At 37.7% G+C, this 25,874-nt stretch overlaps 1 long non-coding RNA gene and 1 pseudogene across 12 annotated transcripts; one reads left to right on the top strand and one right to left on the bottom strand.

The window, feature by feature from the left end:
- Window positions 1-37: 37 nt before the first annotated feature.
- On the top strand, window positions 38-25,015 carry LOC143673556 (uncharacterized). 12 transcript variants are annotated; one of them, XR_013170446.1, is made up of 6 exons: window positions 38-510; window positions 1,051-1,125; window positions 4,868-4,986; window positions 5,314-5,424; window positions 8,611-8,729; window positions 12,945-14,036. It is a non-coding gene; the product is annotated as an uncharacterized LOC143673556 (long non-coding RNA). The 12 variants fall into 12 exon arrangements; XR_013170449.1 differs by lacking the exon at window positions 8,611-8,729 and having other exon boundaries at window positions 39-510; XR_013170447.1 differs by lacking the exon at window positions 5,314-5,424 and having other exon boundaries at window positions 39-510.
- Window positions 10,500-11,100, bottom strand: LOC143673555 (ubiquitin-conjugating enzyme E2 C pseudogene; annotated as a pseudogene).
- Window positions 25,016-25,874: the final 859 nt, after the last annotated feature.

Genomic DNA, 25,874 nt, shown 5'->3' on the forward strand with positions numbered 1-25,874 from the left:
GCGCGCGCCGTCACGTGACCGCTGGCCCCAGCACTTAATAAGTCACGTGAATTCCCAAACAGCTTAAAGGTGCCCGGCACCTTCTGATTTTGGGTTCAGTCTTACGCGTTGTGCTTAATCTAGTTTCATTTCTACGCATCCCTTGTTCTCTGGAGATGAGTAATCTCCCATGCTTTTCAGAGGAGAAAGATAATTGTATAGGAGGAAGAAACAGGTGCACGGAACCCCGCCCGGAAGCGCCTACAGGGAGCTCGCAGAGCTCAACCTGATGGAGTCCGCACGCCACACGTCGTCCTGGGCTCGGACGCGGGCCTATGGCGGCCTCCAGCGTGCGGACGTCAAAGTGGCGTAACCGTGGGTGGGACCATGGAATGCCCTGCAGACCTGGCGTAGTAACAGTACTCGCTGCTGGCGAGCAATGACGACGTCGCGTCCCGGGCCACTGAGCCTCCTTTCACAGTGTGAGATCCTGAATGGGCTAAGGGTGTCCACGTGCCAACCCTTTAACAGGTAACTCTCGAGGAAGAAGTCGTACTTTTAACCTCGGAGAGCGAAACTGAGGCACTTACGTGTAGCACATTCCGCCCCGCGTAGGTGTGCGTGTATGTTGGGGAGGCCCGAGGGTGACCCCAATGGGAATCCCGGGCTGGACCTCTCCGGAACTAGGGATGGCATCAGTTTGGCCTGAATTTGGAGTAACTGAAAGAGCAGGTGCCTTTTGGCCCCTGAGAACATAGTTAAGTTAGCATACGGTAACTTGTTGCTTCTGAGCTGTTAACTCTGCCTTCCAAGGTGTCAAAAGGAACCACACGGATCTTAAGCTTTGGTGCTGCTAAAGACAGATGGCTGTGTGTACTAGATGTTTAGCAGAGCAGAACTTTTTTTTTTTTTAACTTCCTGTAGTTCCTAGCCAGGTGCCTTGTGGTGCCTAACGTCTCTTCAGCTAAGAAAGATTTGGGGTGGATCTTTATATTAGTGAGTAAACGTGCTAATACACTGAGTTTTCTGTTAGAAATACACTGATTCCAGTTTTTTTTTTTAATATTTCAGCCGGTCCACTTACCATGACCTTGAAATCTTTTCTGCTGAGAGGAACATGGTGAGGACAGATGAAATATGGTTAAGGTAAGACTAATGCAGCTATTGGATCACCACATTTCTTTTGTTAAGCTACAAACATTTGGGCTTTACTACCTGCAACACTTCTGAACTTCCCTAAAATGTACACTCAACTGGAAATTTTCCAAATCTGTATACTGTGACGATCCCAATCCTACTTACAAGTCAATTGGCTATGCTAAATCAATAAAAATATAACATTTATTTAGGGCTTACTGTGAGCTAAACTTTTTAAAGAATTTCACGTATATTGGCTACTTTAATCCTTCAAACAATTCAATAAGTAGCATTATTACTATATCATTGTCACAGGTGTGAAAACGGATGAAGAACATGCCCGTGGTCAAGGAGCTAGTAAAAACTACATTGTCTCCTCCCCCCTCCACGAGATTATTAGACTAAAAATCCCGTGGTGGGGGGGGAGACAATGAAAGAAAATTAGAATGAAAAACCCATTGCACTAGAATAGAAGTCTAGAGATCTGAATTCCAGTTCCTTCATAATTTAAAGATATATAATGATGTACAAACAGCATTTGTTGAACACAGTAAACCTAAGTCTCAGGTTTAAATTTTTTTTTAGCTGAGAAGTTGTGGGTTTGCAGAAAGTATAGACTTCTCTTCCCGGAGCCTGCCCACGCAAAAAACAACAATAGAAAGTATAGAGTTCTCATATACCCACTCTCCACTCCCCCCAGTTTTCCCTATTATTAACACTTTGCATCAGTGTGATACTTTTGTTAAAATTGATGAATTATAAATATTATACTCGTAACTCTAGTCCATAGTCTACATTAGGGTTCACTGTGTTGTGCAATTCTGTGAGGGCTTTTTAAATTATCTTTATTCTGGTAATATGCACACAACCTAAAATTTCCCATTTTAACCACTTTCAAATATACCTTTCAAGTGGTGTTAATTACTTTCACAATGTTGTGCTACCGGCATCCCTTAACAAAACTTTTCCATCACCCCAAACAGAAACTCTGTACCAATTAAGCATTAGTTCCCCGTTCCCTACCCCTCACCCCAGCGTCTGTTAAGCTGCATTCTAGTTTCTGATTCTATAAATTTGCTTATTCTAATTATTTCATTAAAATGAGATCATACAGTATTTGTTCTTTTGTGACTGTCTTATTTCAATCAACATGATGTCTTAAAGTTTCATCCATGTTGTCACATATATGAGAACATCATTACTTTTTATGGCTGAATAATATTCCATTGTGTGTGTGTGTGTGTGTGTGTGTGTGTGTGTGTGTGTGTGTGTGTGTATACATACCACATTGTGTTTTTTCATTATCTGTTGATGGACCCTTGGGTTGCTTCCGCCTTTTGGCAATTGTGAATAATGCTGCTATGAACATCGGTGTACAAATATCTGTTCAAGTCCCTACTTTCAATTTTTGTGTCTGTATCTAGAAGTGGGATTGCCAGGTTATATAACTTGGGTAGTGAACCCTTATGTTTTATGTACTTTGTATGCATAACATTTAAATTAAAATGGTTTTCAAACATTTAGTATGTTAAATTTTTGTGTATTTTTTATGTTGACCTTCTTACCTCCTAAAGAATGGACCCACAGGTTGACTTAACCTGATAAACTAAAGTGCAGAACTTCTGAACCTTTTTTTTTTTTTTTTTTGCATGGAAAGGCACTGGGAATTGAACCCAGGTCTCCAGCATGGCAGGCAAGAACTCTGCCTACTGAGCGACGATGAACCCTTTCCTTTTCACAAGACTTTTGTTGTAATAGAAAAGGGGATCTCTTGAAGGCAAATTAAGTGGTATAAAAACAGCTCCATTTTGCTTTTGGTCCTTATTGAGTGATCCTTGAGAATTTCGGTTTAAACAGAAAGAGTTTTCTCTCTTTAACTCTTTTGTTTACTTTACTTATTTTCATTTTTATCAGAGCTATCTGTAGCTCAGAAAGAAATGCAATACTCAGATACAATAATTTTGTTAGCATAAGCAGTCTTTATTTTTATAACTTAGGCATATTTTATACATATCGATGTTTGAAATCCTTTTTAGTCACAGGCAGAGAATACACTATATTAAAAATGTTTAAGGTGATGACTTGGGGATTTTTTTAAAATATTTTCTCGCCTAAGTGGATTTACTGAAATCATTTCAAGTTGGTAAAGAAAGCCCCCATGCCCGTTTATGACCACACCTGATAATGTGATTTTCTGTGTTAACTATCTACTTTAGTCGATAGGCCAGAGAGTTTACTGGGAAGGTTTATTGTCTTGAGTTACAGACCTAGAGAAAAATCATTTGGAGTGATGTCTATTTTATCACATATCTAACCATTAAATGCCATGCAATTCCTAGTATATTGAAGTGTGATGGAAACCAATCTATATAGAAGATCTATTAGTTCATGCATTCAACATTTATTGAAATGTGCCAAGAAATAGTATACTACATGAATAATAGAGTTGGAAAGTTTGATTGGTGAAGAAATTATGGTGACCTTGCCACAATCAGTATCAAAACACTTTACTACTTTCTTTTGTTTATACATGCACAGTTCACCTATGTTTCATGTCATCATAAGTTAATTCTTTTCCGTAAAAAAATGTTTTGGGGGTCCTCAGCAAATTAATCTTAATGAAAGACTAAAGAGGCATATGTGTTTATATACATATGTATATATTTGTTTTACATATATATAAAATTATAAATATTTTAAATACCTGTATTATATATATAAGTACTTATTATCGCTTTAGAAAACTGTTTGGCATTAACAGTTAAAGTTAAACATATGCCTACCCTATGACCCGGCAATTTCTCTCCTTGGTACACACCTAACAGAAATGCCTGCACATGTTCAAAAAATACATATTAAAAGCAGCATCATTTGCAATAACCAAAAAGTTACTACTATAGCTAAAAGGCAGAGGTCAGTGTTTCAGGAAGAGGCCACATATTCTCTCTCTTAACCCTGAGGTAGAAGCCTGCCAGGAATAAGAAGTAGAAGAAATGTTTTAGGCTCGTGAAGACCCTGTGGTTGGAAAAATGGTCCAAGCTGACAGGAGGATGGAGAAATCCCGCTGATGGTGACTTTGTGAAGGGTATACCTGAGAAGGATTGGGATTTCTGCTTGAGTCAACCAAGCCATCCACTGGGGTAGAAGTATCTTCTTGAAATACTGATAAGTACTAAAGCAGCATCAGTACTCAGATTACAGGCAACTGCTTTTTCTGACTCCTTAGTTGATCCCCTGATATGAGTAGATGTACAGTTATTCCAGTCTAGATCCATTCCATTAATGATTATAGAAGACCTGTAATTTCACAGAATATCTTTTATCACTGAGGCACAGTGCTTCTCCACCATCAGACAGGACCATAAAATATCTCTTCCTTGAGGGAAACAGTAAATATTTTATTGCTATTTTTAAAAAGCCTCTGATTACAATAGGAAATAAGGCACTTGGACTCTTTGAAGTGAAATTGAGGTATTAGTTGGAAAGAGACCACAAAATGTCTCCTTGGAGTTGCTTTAACAACTCCTTGTTTTCAGAGTATCACCAACTTTTTGTTTATTTGTTTCTCTATTAATTTCTGTCTCAGGAAGGAGACTTGCTTCTTCTCTCCAGCCATAGCTCTTTGAGTATCACAAACAAGGATCTAATTGTCACGGGCTTTCTTCTGCAGAACAAAATGTTACTTTTCACATTATATAGTTTACTTCCATTTATTAAGTTCACTGCTTTTAATATTTCCCCTCCTTTGCAGCTGGCTGCTCCTGCCCTTTCTTTTCTGCTCCAGTTCTTGTGGTTAGATGTTCTGTCTGGTCAGTGAGTTCAGTGAAGCTATATAAAACATTTTCTAGTGGCCTCAACTGACTACAGTGTGTAAGTATCCTTTTCCATCTTCCAATTATGCATAATTGAGATCTCACCAGTTGGTCAAAGTTGCAAATGCTTTCTCTCTTCTTGAACTAATGTTAATATAGCTTGGACCCCAGTGGAGACAACCAAATCCATAGACTCCAGTCTCAGGATTGAGCTCCCAATACTGAGGTTTGCCCCTATGAAACTTATTCCAGCAAAGGATAAGATAAGCTTACTTATAATTATGGCTAAGAGTCACCCCCAGAGAATCTCTTTTCTTGCTCAGATGTGACCTCTCTCTAAGCCAACTTGGCAGGTGAAACCACTGCCCTCCTTCCTCCTCCCTAGTGAGACATGACTCCCAGGAGTCTAAATCTCCCTGGCAACATGGAACAGAACTCCTGGAATTCACCAGGACCCGGCATTGTGGGATTGAAAAAGCCTTCTTGACCCAACGAGGTAAAAAGAAATAAGACAAAATAAAGTTTCAGTGTGCTGAGAGATTTCAAACAGAGTTGAGAGGTTATCCTGGAGGTTATTCTTATGCATTATATAGATACCCCTTTTTAGTTTACAGTACTGGAGTGGCTGGAGGAAAGTACCTGAAGCTGTTGAGCTGTGTTCTAGTAGCCTTGATTGATTTTATAACAATATAGCTTTTTTAAAAAATTTATTTATTAATTTAAAAAATTAACAAATCAAATAAAAATTAACATAGATAATCAGTAATTCACAATATCATCACTTAGTTGCATACAATATAGCTTTTACATTACTCCAAAGAAAGGGCCGATGAAATTCAGGGTTTCTCTCTCAGCTGGGAGGGCACATTTGCTAGCTTTCTCTCCTCGTTTCATAAGGCTTCTCCAGGGGCATTTTCCTTCTACTCCAAAGGTCTCTGGTATATTGAAAGCAATATACCAACTTAGATTCTGTTGATACTGGTGGCTTTCTCGGCTCTAAAGACTTTTCCAAAATGGTTCACCCTTAAAGGGCTCCAGTAAGGAACCCCACCTTGAATGGGTGGAGACACATCTAAGAAACCATCTAATCAACAGTTACCACCCACAGTTGGGTGGGTCATATCTCCATGGAAACAATCAGAAAGATCCCACCCAGCGATATTGAATGAGGATTAAAGGACATGGCTTTTCTGGGGTACATAATAGTTTCAAACGCGTAAAATGTTTAAAATGGCACATTTTATTGTGCCATTTTAAACCCTCCTCTCTTATTATTGATAGAATTAGTATACAGATACTCAGCAGTTATTGAAGAGGTGAACAACACCATCAAACAAATGGATCTGATTGACAATTATAGAATACTATAACCAATTAATATTTTTTTCAGTGTTCTTGGAACATTCATCAAGATAGACATACTGGGTGATAAATTTAATAAATTCAAAGATATTGAAATCATATGAAGAAATCAATAACAGAAAGATAACAGGAAATTTTCAAAATGCTTAGATATGAAACAATTACTTATAAACAATTCATGAACCAGAGAGGAAGTCTCAAGGGAAATTAGAAAGTATTTTAAACTGAATGAAAATTAAAAAACATAAAATTTGTGGGATGCAGCTAAGCAGCTTTAGAGTAAAATTTATAGCATTGAATGCTTATATTGGAAAGAAAGCTTTCATATCAATAATCTAAGTTTCTACCTTATATAACTAGGAAAAGAAAAGCACCAGAAGATAAGACATAATAAATATGAGAGCAGAAATCAATGAAATTGAAAACAGAAAAGTAGAAAAAATCAATAAACCAATAGCTGGTCCCTTCGGAAGATCAAAGAAATCCTAGCAAGACTGTAAAAGAAAAAGAAAAAGGGACAAGAGAGAGAACACACAAATTACAAATTTCAGAAAAGAGAGCGGAGATAATATCACTACACAGAGAGAGTTTTTTGCATACTATTTCCAGGATTTCAAAACGTATAATTGGCAGTGTGAGAAGAAGAGCATCTCCAGTGTGCAGTTAAAAGACATGGGTACAAATCTTGGTTCTTCTAATAACCAGCTGTGGTACAAAGCAAATTATTTTACCTTTTAGGTCTCAATTTTCTCATCTGTAAAATAGGATTGTAACGTTTAACTCAAAGATCAAAAGATGAGACTGAAATGAGATTAAAGTAGGTAAAGAGCCTGGAAAATAGAAGGTGCTCAACAAATGATCCTTTACTCACTCATTCCCATCAGGAATGACATTTTAATAATAAACACAAGCAAGGAAAAGATGTTTCTTAGATTTTGTTATAAATTACGTAAATTCATTAAAACAGTTTTTATGTCATTATGGGAACATTTCTAATATCAGCTCACCAAGCTGATCAAAAGCTCTACTTTGCATATTTATATCTATATCTATCATTGAAACAAAACTTTTGTATTGTGGTAACATAGACACAATAAAATGTGCCATTTAAAACATTTTACGCGTACAGTTCAATGACGTTAATTATATTCTCGATGTTATGCTACCATCACCACCATCCATTACCAAAACTTTTTCTTCACCCAAAACAGAAACTCTGTATCCATTAAGCATTAACTCCGGGTTTCCCTTTCCCCCAAACCTGGAGTAACCTCTAATCTGCTTTCTGTCTATGAATTTGCTTGCGGGAAACCAAATTTAATGCTATTTTTTTGTTTGATAATTGAAAATTTCAAAACTGGTGTCCATGAGAAAAGCCTTAGTGGCAACTATAGCATTAATGTGTCCAAAAGTATGGTAATTTTTGCATAATTTACACTAGATGGCAGATTTTAGACAAGATTTCCTGAGTTGCAAATTAGGGTTCTTCTACAATTCCTGAGCCTTGCTAGTTGATACAGAAAGTAGTACCTTTCTCCTGACTTCCTTTTTGTGTGAGGTGATTGAAATATTTGGTAGTTGAAATATTTGGGAATCTAGTTGCCAGGAAGCAGAATTAAAAGAGACAAGCACTTATGGAGTCTCTAAGGGGAGAAAAGGAGTAAATACAATCACTAAACCCCAAGCCCAAGACCCTTTCTGCAATATTTTTTACTTTCTTTAAAAAAAAAAAAAAAAGCTACATGCTATATATTTTTTTCACTGTATTTTAGAGGAGAGGGCACATGTGGTGGATATTGGTTGCTAATCTTCCTGAATCCTTTTGATGACTTCAATAAATAATTTAACTGAAGTCTTTTTAATTTCATCTCTTCATTTTTTTCTTTCTTTCCTGCTTTTATAAATTTAATTTCATTTTAAGCAAGTATTTGATAAGAACATACTTTGTACATATAACTATTTCTGTAAATGAGGAATTGAAGTGAGGGGGGCAGGATGTGGGAAAGAGGGAGTGGATCATATACTACAAGAAACCCTCTGTCCTTCAGAATACTGTAATCTTTAAGAGGGAAATAAACTACAGAAATACCACAGTAAAAGGCAGAATGTGTGACATGCCTATTTTGGTAATACAAGTGAAGTTTTATCAGATGCAAAGGAAAGAAGAATTATTTAATTCTAGGTGAGCACTGAAAGGGAAGAGGGTGCCATTTATTAAGGCTAACTATATGTCAGGTATTGAGTTAATAGTTTACATGGATGATTTAATTTCACATCACCTTTAACCTGTTAAATGTTTATTATGATATCCATTTTTCAGAAGAGGTAACCAAGTCTTACGGAGGATTCGAAACCTGGGCAAGTTTCTACAGATAGGAAGTCACAAAATCAAGAATTAAACCAGGGCCTATCTGTCTAGAAGGATGGCATGTGAGATTGGTAACATCTGTTACTCCTTGTTTTTATTTTGGAAAATGATTTATTGCATTTTTTAAAAAATATGAACTTTATATATGTTCATTGTAGACTAGAAGAATTTTTATTTGGAAGAAGGAAACAGACATCTGGGCACAGCAACTGTTCTAGTTTACTAGCTGCCAGAATGCAATATACCAGAAACGGAATGGCTTTTAAAAAGGGGAATTTAAAAAGTTGCTAGTTTACAGTCCTAAGGCCGAGAAAATGTCCCAATTAAAGCAAGTCTGTAGACATGTCCCATCAAAGCCATCCTGGGAAAAATACCTTGGTTTGCTTCAAGAAGGCCGATGAAGTTCAGGGTCTCTCTCTCACAAGTGAGAAGGCACATGGTGAACACAGTCAGATTTCCTCTCTCAGCTAGAAAGGCACATGGCGAACAAGGCATCATCTGCTAGCTTTCTTTCCTGGCTTCCTGTTTCATGAAACTCCCCGGGAGGTGTTTTCCTTTTTCATCTCCAGTGGGCACACAGTGACCACTGACTAATGCCAAATCCAAAGGTTGCTGGCTGGTAGACTTTGCTACGTGGTGCTCCAGCATTCTCTGCTCTCTCCGAATCTCTCTCATTCTCCAAAAAGTTCCCTCTTTTATAGGACTCCAGAAACTAATCAAGACCCACGCAAATGGGTGGAAACACACCTCCACCTAATCCAGTTTAATAACCACTATTGATTAAATCACATTTCCAGGGAGATTATTTAATTACAAATTCAAGCATACAGTACTGAATAGGGATTTTTCTGCCTTTACGAAATGGAATTTAGATTTAAAACATGGCTTTTCTAGGGGACATACAAACCACAGCGTCAAAGACTTGGAGGCTTGAAGGGAAAAAGGGGTGGGGACTCAGGCTGATCAAAATAGGAAGTGCCTGTAGACTGATTCTAAGTTTAGGGGGAAAAAAAAGAGAAAGATCATGGAAATCTGCACAGAGACCAAACCTATATCAGTGTATCTAAAGGAAATCATTTCTAGGTTTCTCTATTAGCTCTGTATCTGTTCTAGATTTCCCTACTGCCTCCACATTATGTTATATACACCGATGTGAGGCACAATGAGTGCTTAGCACAGAGCCTGGCGTATCGTATGTGCTCAATAAATGGTAGCTAGCAACTAGAGGATGATAAACTGTGGTAAAGAGAAGAGTGAAACCTTATTCCTTGTAGTCTGAAAAGGCCAGTTTTATAGATGGACAGCAATTAATCTCTATGAGCATTTTGCTGGCTCAGTTACTGTAAGAGCCACAGCCTTGGGTTGCCAGCTTTTGATAAAAGTAGGATCACCCCACACATGGCTAGCATGTGTTGAGTGCTCTGCACACAGTGACCACTGACTAATGCCAAATCCCTAAAGACCCTGAATTTCTGTGACCCTCAAATGATCTTTTTCCATATTTAGTTGGTGCATAAAAGAGTGCTGATGGTAAAAGAATTACCATGTATCCTGAATGAGAGAATGGTCATGAATTAACTAATGATAAAACTGTTCATTTGCTGTATCCTAAGGGGAGTGAAAGAAATCTGAGCACAGAGAAGTGTAAATCTTTTCTTTTTTTTTTTTTTACCAACAACAAAAAAATGCATTTATTTAATTAATATATTCATTACATAGGGCAACAGAGATTTCATTTAAAAAACAGAAGCAAAACAAAGATGACACCACCCATATGAAGGAAAGAACAGACCATCTAAGGAAAAAATAAGACAACACAAAGAGAGGCTGGACAGTCTGGGTCAGGGCTCTTGACTGAAGATGTGCTTTGAGTAGGTCTCTTACAGGTACTTCTTAAAGGCTGTGGGGTTTTTCCGGAGTTTGGCAGCATGTGTGTTCAAAGAGCTTTCGATGTTGGGTTCTCCCAGCAGGCTCTGGATGGAGAGGAGGATGGTCCTGACATAATAGAAAGCAGACCACTTGTCCTTCAGGATGTCCAGGCAGATGTTACCCTCAGAGTCCACTTTGGGGTGGTAGCAGGGCATGAGGAACTGTACCATAGGGGTAGCCACTGGGGAACTCTAGGGAGAGCTTATTATACCTTAGGTCTTCATATACTGTGCCAGCTGCTCTATGGATGGTCCCCACCCACTTGAAAAGGTTTTCCAATTCAGGGAAGGTGGAAATTCCTTTGCCACCAGACATCATGAGGGTCATCAACTCCTGCTGTAGCCTCTTGCCACCGAGCCCTGGGCGGTGCCCTGGCTGGACTCAGCCCCCTTGTGAGCGGCAGTGACACTAGCAGTATCTGGTACGCCATCCAGGTAGTGCTTGCAGGGAAACCGAAGCTTGAGGAACATGACTGCAACTGAGAAGTGTTAAGTCTTAATTTCAAATAGAAGTCATGACGCAAGTGTGCAGGCTTATTCTTTGGCGAGAGGCTAATAGCCATGGAGTTTAGGCAGAGGGAACCATCTCCAGAGCCAGAGGACTTTTCAGTTTGAATTGATGCTTCAAAGGAGTTGCTTCTCACTCCACAGGATAAGCAAGGACCACTCTATTACCTCTCTGATTTTTCCACCCGCCATTCCTCCCATTCCTTATTCTGTCTACCTCCCAGGATAAGCTATTCTTGGAACTGCAATTCAAGGCAACATATTTCTTTCAAAGTTTCACCTCTTGTCCACAAATCAAAGTTTTATTTGTAGTTGTTATAAACTGACTCATTGCCTTCCTTATTAACTTGAACTGAATTCTACAAACTTATTTAGATGAGACAATATAAAGAAATAATTCTCAAAACTTTCTGAGGAGAGAAATATAGTCATCATTTTTTAAATAATAGAATTCCTTTTTTTTTTTTCTTTTTTGTGTATGGTCCAGGAATCAAACCCGGTCTCCCACATGGAAAGCAAGCATTCTACCACCAAAACACTTGTGCAACCTCATTTTATTTCTCTATTTAGTATTAAGTGGTTTGAAAGTACTTCTGTTCCCTAGAAAAGCCATGATTTAATCCTAATCATTCTTATGGGAGCAAAATATCTCCCTATTCAGCACTACACATCAGAAACTTGATTAGTTTATCTCCACAGAGATGTGACTCAGTCAAGTGTAGTTATTAAACTTGATTAGATGGAGATGTGTCTCCACCCATTCTACATGAGTCTTGATTAGTTTTACTGGGATCCTATAAAAGAGGAGACATTTTTTGGAGAGAATGCCTTATGAGAACAACGAGAAAGCCACAGTACAGCCAAGCAGAGCCATGAGGCCAAGAGAACCACAGAGTCCACCAGCCAGCGACCTTTGGGGGTGAAGAAGGAAAACACTTCCCGGGGATGGTTCATGAGACAAGAAGCCAGATGAGAAAGCAAGCAAATTTCACCACCTGCCCTTCCAGATGAGAGAGAAACCCTGACCATGTTGGTCATGTGCCTTTCCAGCTGAGAGAGAAACCCTGAGCTTCATTGGCCTTCCTGAATCAAGATGTCTTTCCCTGGATGCCTTGGATTGGACATTTCTATAGACTTGCTATAATTGGGACATTTTCTTGGCCTTAGAACTGTAAACTAGCAACTCATTAAATTCCCCTTTTTAAAAGCTATACCATTTCTGGCATATTACATTCCAGTAGCTAGCAAACTAGAACACATGGTAAAATATTAAAATTATAAAAAGATAGACATGGAGAATAGCGAGAAATTGTCTGGAACAACTGTTTGGGGGACATCTGTGATTGAATACACATCGTGTTCTAGTCTGGAATGGGTGGAAGGACTGAGATCACACCACAGAACTGTGAGTAAAGCCCCCAAAAATGGGAGGCTTACATCACTCCCCCACTGGCACGGCAGACTCAGGTAGAAACACTTCCCTGTGGGAAAAAGAAGAAACCTCTGCTGAAGGCAAGGGAGGCCAGACCAGCCCAGCCAAGCTCCAATTGCGATTTTTTTTTAAGTGCTTCTTCTTTATTTAATGAAGTAAATCCAAAAGATGTACACTCAAACTCAAATTGGCAGTTCATGAGCATGGAGAAGACAAACACATAAAATGACAGATTTCAGGACTGTTGGATTTAGCCCAGGACTAGGCTGGACTTGCCACCAGGTGGGTTTCTTCTGGAAAGCACGGGCACTGGGGCCACTGGGCTGGGCACAGTGCAACAGACACAGGCTTCTCTTCACTTGGTCCCAGGCTGGCTTGTTAGTGTCCACAATTTCATGAATGTCATTTTCTCCCTTCAGATCTAGAAGTCTCCAGGGCTTGCTTCGGTAGAGGTCCTTCTCTCGGATCCAGATGACTCGATATCTTCCCTTCCACCCTGGACTTGACATCTGTGAACATGGCCCAAGAAGGAGGATTTTTTCCATGTGTCCATGATCTCATGGATCAGACTCAAGGATAGAGCATATGTTGGGTCACAAAGCAAGTCTCAAAAATTTAAAGAGATTAAAATTATACGAAACACTTTATTGGATCATAATAGAATGAAGTTGGAAATCAATAACAAGTGGAAGGCCGGAAAATTCACAAATATATGGAGGTTAAACAACACACTCTTAAACAACCAGTGGGTCAAGGAGGAAATCACAAGAGAAATCAGTAAATATCTCTAGGTAAATGAAAATGAAAACACAACATATCAAAACTATGAGATGCAGCAAAGGTGGTGCTGAAAGGGAAATTTATAGCCCTAAATGCCTATATTAAAAAATAAGAAAGAGCAAAAGTTGAGGAATTAAATATTCACCTGAAGGAACTACAAAAAGAACAGCAAATTAACCCCAAAGCAAACAGAAGGAAAGAAATAATGAAGATTAGAGCAGAAATAAATGAAATTGAGACCATGGAAATAATAGAGAAAATCAACAAAACCAGGAGCTGATTCTTTGAGAAAATCCATAAAGTTGATGGACTCTTAGCTAGGCTGACAAAAGAGAGAGAGAGAGAGAGAGAGAGGATGCAAATATATAAAATCATAAATGAGACCAGGGACATAACTACTGACCCCACATAAATAAAGGCAATAATGATAGGATACTATGAGCAACTATATGCTAATAAACTAGACAACATAGATGAAATGAACAACTTTCTAGAAAAGCATGAACAACTAACACTGAGTCGAGAAGAAATAGATGACCTCAAAAAACCAATCACAAGTAAAGAGATTGAATCAGTCACCAGGAAGCACCCAAAAAAAGAAAAGTCCAGCACCAGATAATTTCACATTTCACATGTGAATCTACAAGCATTCAAGACTGACATAAGACTGACATACTGACCAATGGAATGAAATTGAATGTTCGGAAATAGACCCTCTCATCTACAGACAATTGATCTTTTTTTCTTAAATTTGTATTGATACAACAATGTACAAGCACATACATTCTTAACATAAAAAATATTCCATATATGGTACACAATCATCGGCTCACAATATCATCACATAGTTGTATATTCATTGCCATGATCATTTTTAGAACATTTACATCACTCCAGAAAAAGAAATAAAAAGAAAAAACTAATACATACCATACCCCTTACCCCTCCCTTTTATTGACCACTAGTATATCTTTTTTTTTTTTAAGATTGGTGCTTGGTTTTTTTTTTTAATTTTTTATTAATTAAAAAAAATTACAAGAAGCAAACATTCCCAACACATACACTCAGCAATTCACAATATAGTGTATCTTTTTTTTAAACTTTTTTATTAAAAAAATTAACAAACAAAACATTAAGATATCATTCCATTCTACATATACAATCAATAATTCTTAATATCACATAGTTGCATATTCATCATTTCTTAGAACATTTGCATCAATTTAGAAAAAGAAATAAAACGATAATAGAGAAAAAAAAAGATTATACATACCATACCCCTCACCCCTCGCTTTCATTTACCACTAGCATTTCAAAGTAAATTTATTTTAACATTTGTTCCCCCTATTATTTATTTTTATTCTATATATGTTCTACTCTTCTGTTGATATAGTAGCTAAAAGGAGCATCAGACACAAGGTTTTCACATTCACAGAGTCTCATTGTGAAAGCTATATCATTGTTCAATCATCATCAAAAAACATGGCTACTGGAACACAGCTCTACATTTTCAGGCAGTTCCCTCCAGCCTCTCCACTACATCTTGAACAACAAGGTGATATCTACTTAATGCATAAGAATAACCTCCAGGACAACCTCTCGACTCTGTTTGGAATCTCTCAGCCATTGACACATAGTCTCATTTCTACTCTTCCCCCTTTGGTCGAGAAGGTTCTCTCAGTCCCTTGATGTTAATATTCAGCTCATTCTAGGGTTTTACTCAGTCCAATGCTGAGTCTCAGCTCATTCCAGGATCTCTGTCCCATGTTGCCAGGAAGGTCCACACCCCTGGGAGTCATGTCCCACGCAGAGAGGGTGAGGGTGGTGAGACTGCTCGTCATGTTGGCTGGAGAGAGAGGCCACATATGAGCAACAAAAGAGGCTCTCTTGGGGGTGACTCTTAGGCCTAAATTTTAAATAGACTTGACCTATCCTTTGTGGGGTTAAGTTTCATATGAACAAACCCCAAGCCTGGGGGCTCAGCCTATAGCTTTGGTTGTCCACACTACTTGTGAGAATATCAAGAATTCAACTTGGGGAAGTTGAATTTCTCCCCACTCTCACCATTCCCTGAAGGGTGCTTGTAAATACTTTTCCAGTCACTGATCAAATCACTCTGGGATTCATCGGGGCATCACTCTGGACAAACCAACAAAATCTCATGTCCTACCTGAGATTCCAAGTACTTATGACGTTCAATCAAACTATCTACATGAGTTATATTAGGAAATACTCTAGTCAAAATATAAATTTTGTAACAAACATTTTTTGCTTTAGTTTCACACATAAGGTGATGTTTTAAAGTATTAATAATCATCTATTTTCAACACCCTGCAATAATGACATTCCTTTGTTCTTCCTCATGCAAAAACATTTTTAAAATTTGTACATTGTACATTTCACTATTATTATACACTCTAGGCATTCCTAGATTATACCATCTTGATCTTTAACATCTATCTTTCTTTCTGATTTCATTTATGTCCCCAGCCCTCCTCCCTCTATCATTCTCATATGCAGCATCATTCAGTGTTTTAACATAATTACATTACAGTTAGGTAGTATTGTGCTGTCCATTTCTGAGTTTTTGTATCCAGTCCTGTTGCACAGTCTGTATCCCTTCTGCTCCAATTACCCAATATCTTACCCTATTTCTATCTCCTGATGGTCTCTGTTACCAACGACATATTCCAAGTTTATTCACTAATGTCAGTTCATATCAGTGAGACCATACAGTATTTGTTGTTACATACTTCAAAAGTTTATTCTGTCTTAAAGCTACATAATATTCCATCGTATGTATATACCACAGTTTGTTTAGCCACTCGTATGTTAATGGACATTTTGGCTGTTTCCATCTCTTTGCAATTGTAAATAATGCTGCTATAAATATTGGTGTGCATGTGTCCATTTGGATCTTTGCCCTTAAGTCCTCTGAGTAGATACCTAGCAATGGTATTGCTGGGTCATATGGCAATTCTATATTCAGCTTTTTGAGGAAGTGCCAAACTGCCTTCCACAGTGGTTGCACCATTTGACAGTCCCACCAACAGTGAATAAGTGTGCCTCTTTCTCCACATCCTCTCCAGCACCTGTCATTTTCTGTTTTGTTCATAATGGCCATTCTGGTGGGTGTGAGATGATATCTCATTGTGGTTTTGATTTGCATTTCTCTAATGGCCAGGGACATTGAGCATCTCTTCATGTGCCTTTTGGCCATTTGTATTTCCTCTTCTGAGAGGTGTCTGTTCAAGTCTTTTTCCCATTTTGTAATTGGGTTGGCTGTCTTTGTGTTGTTGAGTTGAACAATCTCTTTATAAATTCTGGATACTAGACCTTTATCTGATATGTCGTTTCCAAATATTGTCTCCCATTGTGTAGGCTGTCTTTTTGCTTTCTTGATGAAGTTCTTTGATGCACAAGAGTGTTTAATTTTGAGGAGCTCCCATTTATTTCTTTCTTTCTTCAGTGCTCTTGCTTTAGTTGTAAGGTCCATAAAACCACCTCCAATTATAAGATATCTCCCTACATTTTCCTCTAACTGTTTTATGGTCTTAGACCTAATGTTTAGATCTTTGATCCATTTTGAGTTAACTTTTGTATAGGGTGTGAGATACAGGTCCTCTTTCATTCTTTTGCATATGGATATCCAGTTCTCTAGGCACTATTTATTGAGGAGACTGTTCTCTCCCAGATGAGTTGGCTTGACTGCCTTATCAAAGATCAAATGTCCATAGATGAGAGGGTCTATATCTGAGCACTCTGTTCGATTCCATTGGTCAATACATCTATCTTTATGCCAGTACCATGCTGTTTTGACCACTGTGGCTTCATAATATGCCTTAAAGTCAGGCAGTGTGATACCTCCAGCTTCGTTTTTTTTCCTCAAGATACTTTTAGCAATTCAGGGCATGGCACCCTGCCCTTCCTGATAAATTTGCTTATTGGTTTTTCTATTTCTGAAAAGTAAGTTGTTGGGATTTTGATTGGTATTGCGTTGAATCTGTAAATCAATTTAGGTAGGATTGACATCTTAACTATATTTAGTCTTCCAATCCATGAACACGGTATGCCCTTCCATCTATTTAGGTCTTCTGTGATTTCTTTTAACAGTTTCTTGTAGTTTTCTTTGTATAGGTCTTTTGTCTCTTTAGTTAAATTTATTCCTAAGTATTTTATTCTTTTAGTTGCAGTTGTAAATGGAATTCATTTCTTGATTTCCCCCTCAGATTGTTCATTACTAGTGTATAGAAACGCTACAGATTTTTGAATGTTGATCTTGTAACCTGCCACTTTGCTGTACTCGTTTATTAGCTCTAGTAGTTTTGCTGTGGATTTTTCAGGGTTTTCGACGTATAGTATCATATCATCTGCAGACAGTGATAGTGTCTTCCTTTCCAATTTTGATGCCTTGTATTTCTTTTTCTTGTCTAATTGCTCTGGCTAGAACTTCCAACACGAAGTTGAATAACAGTGGTGATAGTGGACATCCTTGTCTTGTTCCTGATCTTAGGGGGAAAGTTTTCAGTTTTTCCCCATTGAGGATGATATTAGCTGGACCACTAGTATTTCCATCTATCCATGGACAATTGATCTTTTGATAAGGTGGTCAAGCCAGCCCAACTGGGACAGAGTAGTCTCTTCAATAAATGGTGTCTGGACAACAGGATATCCATATGCAAGAGAAGGGAAGAGGATCCACATCTCACACCCTATACAAAAGTCAACTCAAAATGGATCAAAGACCTAAATATTAGAGCTAAAACCATAAAATTTTTAGAAGAAAATATCTTATAAATCTTGTAATCGGAGATAGTTTCCTAGACCTTACACACAAAATGTGAGCAATGAAAAAAGAAATAGATAAATTGGATCTCCTCAAAATTAAACACTTTTGTGTATCAAAGAACTTTATCAAGAAAGTAAAAAGTTAGCCTACGCAAAGTTCCTTGAGGGATGGGAGGAAAAAATATGGAATTATTAAACTTTACTATCAGGGAATTCCCCTGGTACTGTGTCAGACATTATGGACACTCAAGTCAATAGGTCAAGCCATTGATCTTGAAATCATTGCCCTCCCCCCTACGTGGGACATGACATCCATGGGTGAAAGTCTCCTTGGTGGCATGGGAGATGACTCCCAGGGATGAGTTCAACCCTGGTACGATGAGATCAACAATTCCATCCTGACCAAAAGGGGGGAAAGAAGTGTAATTAATAAAGAATACAGTAACTGAGAGAGTTCAAATAGAGTCAAGAGGCTACTCTGGAGGTCACTCTTATGCAAGTTTCAGTTAGACATTGCTACCTATCATAACTCAGCAAACCCTAACCAAAACCATTCCAGCCAATCCTAAAGAACACCTAGGCCAATATATATGATTCTACAAAGGTTCCGTGTGCTAGGGTAACTTTCCAGAAACCTACAACCTCCAGATGGGTCCCTGGACCAGTTAAGTCCTGAAACCTAGAGTGGCCAACCTCTCCAGAACATCAGCTAGTTCCATCTAACTACCCCATATTACTGACCAACCCTTCCAACATTAAAAAGTTAGAATAGACATAGCTCAAATACCCCTAAAGAGTGGGACAGTAAAATCAAAAGTGATGGTGGAGTTATACAGAAAAGGTAGGGCTTAACAAATGAATATGATTGCTGAGTCATTAAATTGATATTGCTTTTAGCCTCCAGCATTTTAGAGCAGCTAGAAGTAAAACCTAAAATTGTGGAATTGTAACCCATACCAAACTCTGAAATCTGTTCTACAAACTAACTGTGGTGCTGTGCTTTGAAATTCATTGCTCTTTGGATATGTTATTTTTCACAATAAAAGAAAAAAAAAGTCGATTGTGATGATAAATAAATATTTATTCCTTCTAGCCTCCTATATTCTGGAGCAGCTAGAAGGAAAAATCTGAGAGGATGGTATGGTAGCCCATGACATTCTCTGGGATCTTTCCCGTAACTATGTGTTGAAGCGTGCTTTGAAAACTATTGCTTTTTTCATTCCTTGCTTTGTATATATGTTATATCATACAATAAAATAAAGTTAATAAAAAAAGGCAGTCTATGCAATGGGAGACAATATTTGGCAACCACATAATCAGGTAAGGCTTTAATATCCAAAATATATAAAGAAATTCTACAACTCAACAACAAAAAGACAAACAACCCAATTTAAAAATGGGCAAAAGGCATGAATAAACACTTACCAGAACAGGAAATGCAAATGGCTAAAAGGGCATACGATAAGATGCTCAACTTCAGTGGCTATTAAGGAAATGAAATCAAAACCACAATGAGGAGGGTGCAAGGATAGTTCAGTGGTAGGATCCTCGCCTGCCATGCAGGAGACCCAGGTTCGATTCCTGGTCCATGCACTTCCCAAAAAACAAACAAATAAGCATGACAAAGTAACAAACAAAATTTCAACAAATGGTGCTGTAATAACAGGATACTCACATGGAAAAAGAATGAAATGTGACACCGCCATACAGCATACAAAAAAAAAAAAAAACCCCACCACACAATGAGATATCATCTTATACCTACTAAAATGGCCAGTATCAAAACAACAGAAGCGACAAGTGCTGGAAAGGATGTGGAGAAAGGCACACTTACTCACTGTTGGTGGGAATGTAGACTGGTGCAACTACTCTGGAAGGCAGTTTGGTGGTTCCTCGGGAAGCTAAATATAGAAGTGGTATATGATCCAGCAGTCCCATTAGTAGGTATACAGAGGAATTGAAGGCAAGGGCACAAACAAAATTTGCACACCAATGTTTATAGCAGCATTATTCGCATTTGCCAAGAGATGGAAACAGCCCAAATGCCCATCAATGGATGAGTGGCTAAACTAACTGTGGTGTATACATATGATAGAACATTATGCAATTGTAAGACAGATTAAAGTCATGAAGCATGTAACAACATGGATGAACCTTAACGACATTATGCTGAGTGAAACAAGCTATAAACAGGACAAATACTGTATGATCTCATTAATATGAACTAACATCAGAAGTGAATTTTGAGAGTTAAAGTTAAGAACACAGGTTTTCAGGAGATAGAGTAGAGATTTGGGTATTTGGTGCTGAAGGAGTACAGAATGTGCAATAGGACTGATTGTAAAGATCCAGAAATGGATAGCACAATACTATTTGATGGTAGCACAAAAATATAAGTACACTGAATGAAGCTGAGTGAAAGTATGGTTTAGGGAGGAGGGCTGGGGGCATGTATGACACCAGAAGGAAAGATACAGGATCAAGACTGGGACAGTATAACTTCGAGATGCCTAGAGTGGACACTGATGATGATTAAATGTACAAATACAGGAACATTTTTGCATGAGGGAAAACGAATGTCAACATTTCAAGGTGTTGAAAATGGTATGATATTCAGGGAAAAAATGCAATCAAATGCAAACTAGGGTCTACAATTAAGAGTAACATTGTAATATGCTTCCATTGACTGTAACAAAGACAGTGTACCAAAGCTAAATGTCAATAGGCAGGGGATATAGGAGAGGGGTAAGGGATTCTTTGTGGAAGAAATGAAAATGTCTTTATATATATTGATGTGGTGAAGGCACGGCTATGTGATTTTACTGGGAACATTGATTTTTTAATTTAAGTTGGATTGTATGATATGTGAATAAAATTGTTTAAAACTGAACAAAGAGAACTGTTCCCCTCCACAGGATGGCTTCCCCACTGTGCAAACATGATTTTTTTTTTTTTTTCATGGGAAGGCACTGGGAAAAGAACCCGGGTCTCTGGCGTGGCAGACGAGAAGTCTGCCTGCTGAGCCCCTGTGGTCCACCCAAACGTGAAATTTAACATGCATTTTACAAAAAAACAATGAACAGAGAGAGAGGGTGCAAGTGTAGTTCAATGATAGAATTCTTGCCTGCCATGCAGGAGACCCGGTTTGATTCCTGGCCCATGCAGTTCCCTCTCTGCCCCACCCCCTCAAAAAAATTAACAAATGGTGCTGCAATAACAGGAAAGTCACATGGAAAAAGAATGGAATGTTACCCCCACCATATAGCATACAAAAAATTAAAAACCTATAAAAGAAGATGACTAAGAATGTTTGGATGTCTCTTTCCTCACACACCTAAAAACTCATTGTGTTGTGATACTGCACCAGTGAGATGAAACATCTGTTCAAATGTTTGAGTCACTTGAAAGCACTTACTTTTCTGCAGAGTGCCCATTCACATTTATATCTTAGACATTGTTTTCCTACTGATTTGCTATTCTTTTCTGTTTTTATTTTAAGAGATCTATAATGTGAGGTGTAATATTTTTCCTGCTTTTTTCATATGTCTTTTGACTTTGTGCTTTTATTGCTTTTTTAGATTCTTGGTTTTGGTTTTGCTTTATTTTGCTTTACTTTCGCTATTGTTGTTATTTTTATTAAATAAGCTGATTAATAAATGTTTTTCCTTAAAAAGAAAATGAACAGAGAGATACAAGTACTGGAGAAAATGTAGAGAGAGAGAGATGTACCTTTTCACTGATGGTAGGGAAGCAGAGTCATGCAGCCCTGCTTGAAGGTTCAGTGTATTGATTCTTCAGGAGGCTAGGGATAGGGCTGCCAAATGATCCTGCAACTTCTTTGGAGGTGTAATTTACATACTGCTGTTTATGGTGGCTAGGTTTGCTGTTTTGCAATGGATGGATCAATACATCAATACAGTTGATGTATCCTTGTGGCCTAAGGATACATCAACTGAGGAATGGAAGGGAGAACTGTGATGTATTCAAACAGGGACTACTGAGTGCAGCAATAAGGAATGAAGTTGTGAGGCACGCAACTAGGCGAATGAACCTTGAGGATAGTATATTGAATGAAATAAGCCAGAAATGAAAAGACAAATACTATAACGCCTCACTGGCATGAACTATAATGTGCATACTCTGAAAATTGAATTTGAAAGCATAGGTTATCAGGTGAAGGCCTAATGTAAATGTTCCTAGATTGTAAGCTCTTACAACAGCCACATCAATTCCAGAGTTTAACTGTTATTTCTAAATTCTGAGATTCTGAGTTCTTTGTGTATAACCTGGTCATTCTCTGGAACACTGGTTATTTGCATGACGCCTGAGACTCAGAGACAGAGTTCTGCAGTACAAAAGTCAGCATTATCCCATACTACAACTGTTAAAAAACACTGAAAAAGTGATCAGACTTCAAGTAGAGATATGAATGAAGCTGATCTGGGTAGAACTAAGGTAAGTCAGACTACAAGGTCAAGGATGATATTGACTGTATTTTAAAACATCAACTTCTGTGTGAGACTAAAGGAAGAGACGTTTATTTAGTGCAAAGTTTATATTTTTGGTATTATGCTATGCCAGTTTGAATCTGTTTTGTACCCCAGAAAAGCCATGTTTTAATCCTGATTCAATATTGGAGAGTAGAAACTTTTGACTACATTATCTCTATGGAGATGTAGCATGCCTAATTGTGGGTGTGACCTTTGATTAGATGGAGATGTTACTCCATCCATTCCAGATGGGTCTTGATTAATTTACTGGAGTCCTTTTAAAGAGGAAACATTTTGGAGAGAGCTCAGAGCCTGACAGGTAAAGCTAATGTGGATGTTTGGAGATCGAGACAGAAATAGACCAGGTACTAAGCAAGGACTCACAGAAATAGCCAGAACCTGAAGGGAAGAAATCTCTGGCCCTGGCACATGCTAAACTAGGAGATGAAATCCAGAGTTTTGTCCCAGAGCAGTTAAGTGAATGCCCACAGACACTTACAGAGGAATCCACTTAGAAGCTGGAAGCAATGGAACGCGCGAACAAGGACCAGCAGACACCAGCCATGTACCTTCCCAGATCACCCTTCTTTGAGCCAAGGTGTCTTTCTCTGGATGCCTTAGTTAGGACATATTTATGGCCTTAGAACTACAAACTTGTACTTATTAAATTCCCTTCGTAATAGCCATTCCATTTCTGGTATGTTGTATTCTGGCAGCTTAACTAATACACAGGCTATCTAATTTAACTTGTATGGTAAGCTTATGTGAACACCATAACATCATGCAACCTCAAATAGGGAGCGAGCTCTTGTTGGTTTGTATAGGTTGATGTGATACCCTAATAGCTCCTAGTAATCTGGGCAGAAGATTAAATAGAATTTGCATGAGACAAAATAAAGTCTCAGTGGCTGAGAGAATCCAAGAGTAGAGAGATCATTCTGGAGGTTATTCTTATGCCGTATATAGATATCCCTTTTCAATTTGGGGAGTACTGGAGTAGCTAGAGGGAAATAGCTGAAACTGTTGAACTGTAATCCAATAGCCTTGATTCTTGAAGAAGACTGAATAACTATAGCTTCTAAGTTGTGACCACGTGATTGTAAAAACCTTGTGATTCGTCAGCTGCATCCACAGCTGATTCCATTTGTAATCAGCCAAAGGGGCGTGTCTTCTACAATTAGTGATGCTAAATCTAATCAAGGGAAACCTTTTAAGGAGGACTCAGAGGAGACAGGTTCCATTCCTGCTTGGCTGGTGAGCCTCTCCTGTGGAGTTCATCCAGACCATCCATCGGAGTCGTTGGCTTCACAGCCTGCCGTGTGAATTTTGGACTCTGCGTTCCTGTGGTCACGTGAGACACTTTTATAAATTTTATATCTGCAAGTGTTCCCTGTTGATTCTGTTTCTCTAGAGAACCCTAACTAATACAAACCCCAAAAAGATATACAACTAGAATTGCAACTTAAAAGTGAGAATCAATAGCTTTATAATAAATTTCATCATTCAAAAAAATAAATAAATAAAAAATAAAAAATAAAAATAAAAAAAATTTTAAAAAAACCTTGTGATTGAAACTCCCTTTATCTAGTGTATGGGTAGATGAGTAAGACAAAGTAAGTAAACAAATAATAAGAGGGAAGGGGGGTGTGGGATGCTTTGGGTGTTCTTTTTTACTTTTATTCTTTTTTTTTGGAGTAATAAAAATGTTCAAAAATTGATTTTGATGATCATCAAAATCATGATATCGTGAACCACTGATTGTACAATTTGAATGATCATATGGTATGTGAGTATATATTTCAATAAAATTGCATTTAAAATTATGCCTAAGAGTCATCCCCAAGAGACCCTCTTTTGTTGCTTAGATGTGGCCTTTCTCTCCAGCCAACACAACAAGCAAACTCACCACCCTCCCCCTGTCTACGTGGGACATGACTACCAGGGGTGTGGACCTTCCTGGCAACGTGGGACAGAAATCCTAGAATGAGCTGAGACTCAGCATCAAGGGATTGAGAAAACCTTCTCGACCAAAAGGGGGAAGAATGAAATGAGACAAAGTCTCAATGGCTGAGAGATTCCAGAGTCGAGAGGTTATCCTGGAGGTTATTCTTACGCATTAAGTAGATATCACCTTGTTATTCAAGATGTAATGGAGAGGCTGGAGGGAACTGCCTGAAAATGTAGAGCTCTGTTCCAGTAGCTATATTTCTTGATGATGATTGTATAAGGATATACTTTCACAGAGTGACTGTGTGATTGTGCAAAACTTGTGCCTGATGCTCCTTTTATCTACCTTGTCAACAGACGAGTAAAACATATGGAATAAAAATAAGTAATAGGGGGAACAAATGTTAAAATAAATTTAGTTTGAAATGCTAGTGATCAATGAAAGGGAGGGGTAAGGGTATGGTATGTAGAATCTTTTTTTTTTTTTTTTTTTACTATTTTAGTTTTATTTCTTTTTCTGTCTTTTTATTTCTTTTTCTGAATTGATGCAAATGTTCTAAGAAATGATCATGATGATGAATATGCAAAAATATGTCATTTTTTATTTAAAATTAATTTTAAAATTTTTTTAAAATAAAAAAATGTATTTAAAAAATTATATATGTGTGTGTTCTATTGCCTCCTCTGAACTCTAGTCTACTACATCTGCCCAATTCTGACTCCAACTCCACCAACCACCTCCCTCTATTACTAATTTTTGTGTGTTCTTCCATTGTTAAGGAGTATAAAATGTATGTGGATATACAAATATATTTATGCATACACAACTATATTTATGAATATCATATATATGGAAAATATAGAATGGCTGTTAGATCTTTTTTAGAAAAATGTTTGTTATGATCTCAATTCATATGGTTTATTTCAAAAGGTACAACACTTTTCTTATCCATAAAAGAAGTTAGAAATGAACTTCAAAAGAATAAGCACTTGTGTCTAATGCTTCTTTTATCTACCTTATCAACAAGCAAGTAAAACATATAGAATAAAAATAAATAATAGGGGGAACAAATGCTAAAACAAATTTAGATTGAAATGCTAGTGATCAATGAAAGGGAGGGGTAAGGGGTATGGTATGTATGAATTTTTTTCTATTGTCTCTTTATTTCTTTTTCTGAATAATGCACATGTTCTAGGAAATGATCATGATGATGAATATGCAACTATGTGATGATATTGTGAATTACTGATTATATATGTAAAATGGAATGATCATATGTTAAGAATTTGTTGTTATATATATATATATATTTAATTAATAAACAAAGTTTTAAATAAAAAAAT

This window comes from Tamandua tetradactyla, chromosome 2 (assembly GCF_023851605.1).
Source record: "Tamandua tetradactyla isolate mTamTet1 chromosome 2, mTamTet1.pri, whole genome shotgun sequence".
Classification (NCBI taxonomy): Eukaryota; Metazoa; Chordata; class Mammalia; order Pilosa; family Myrmecophagidae; genus Tamandua; species Tamandua tetradactyla.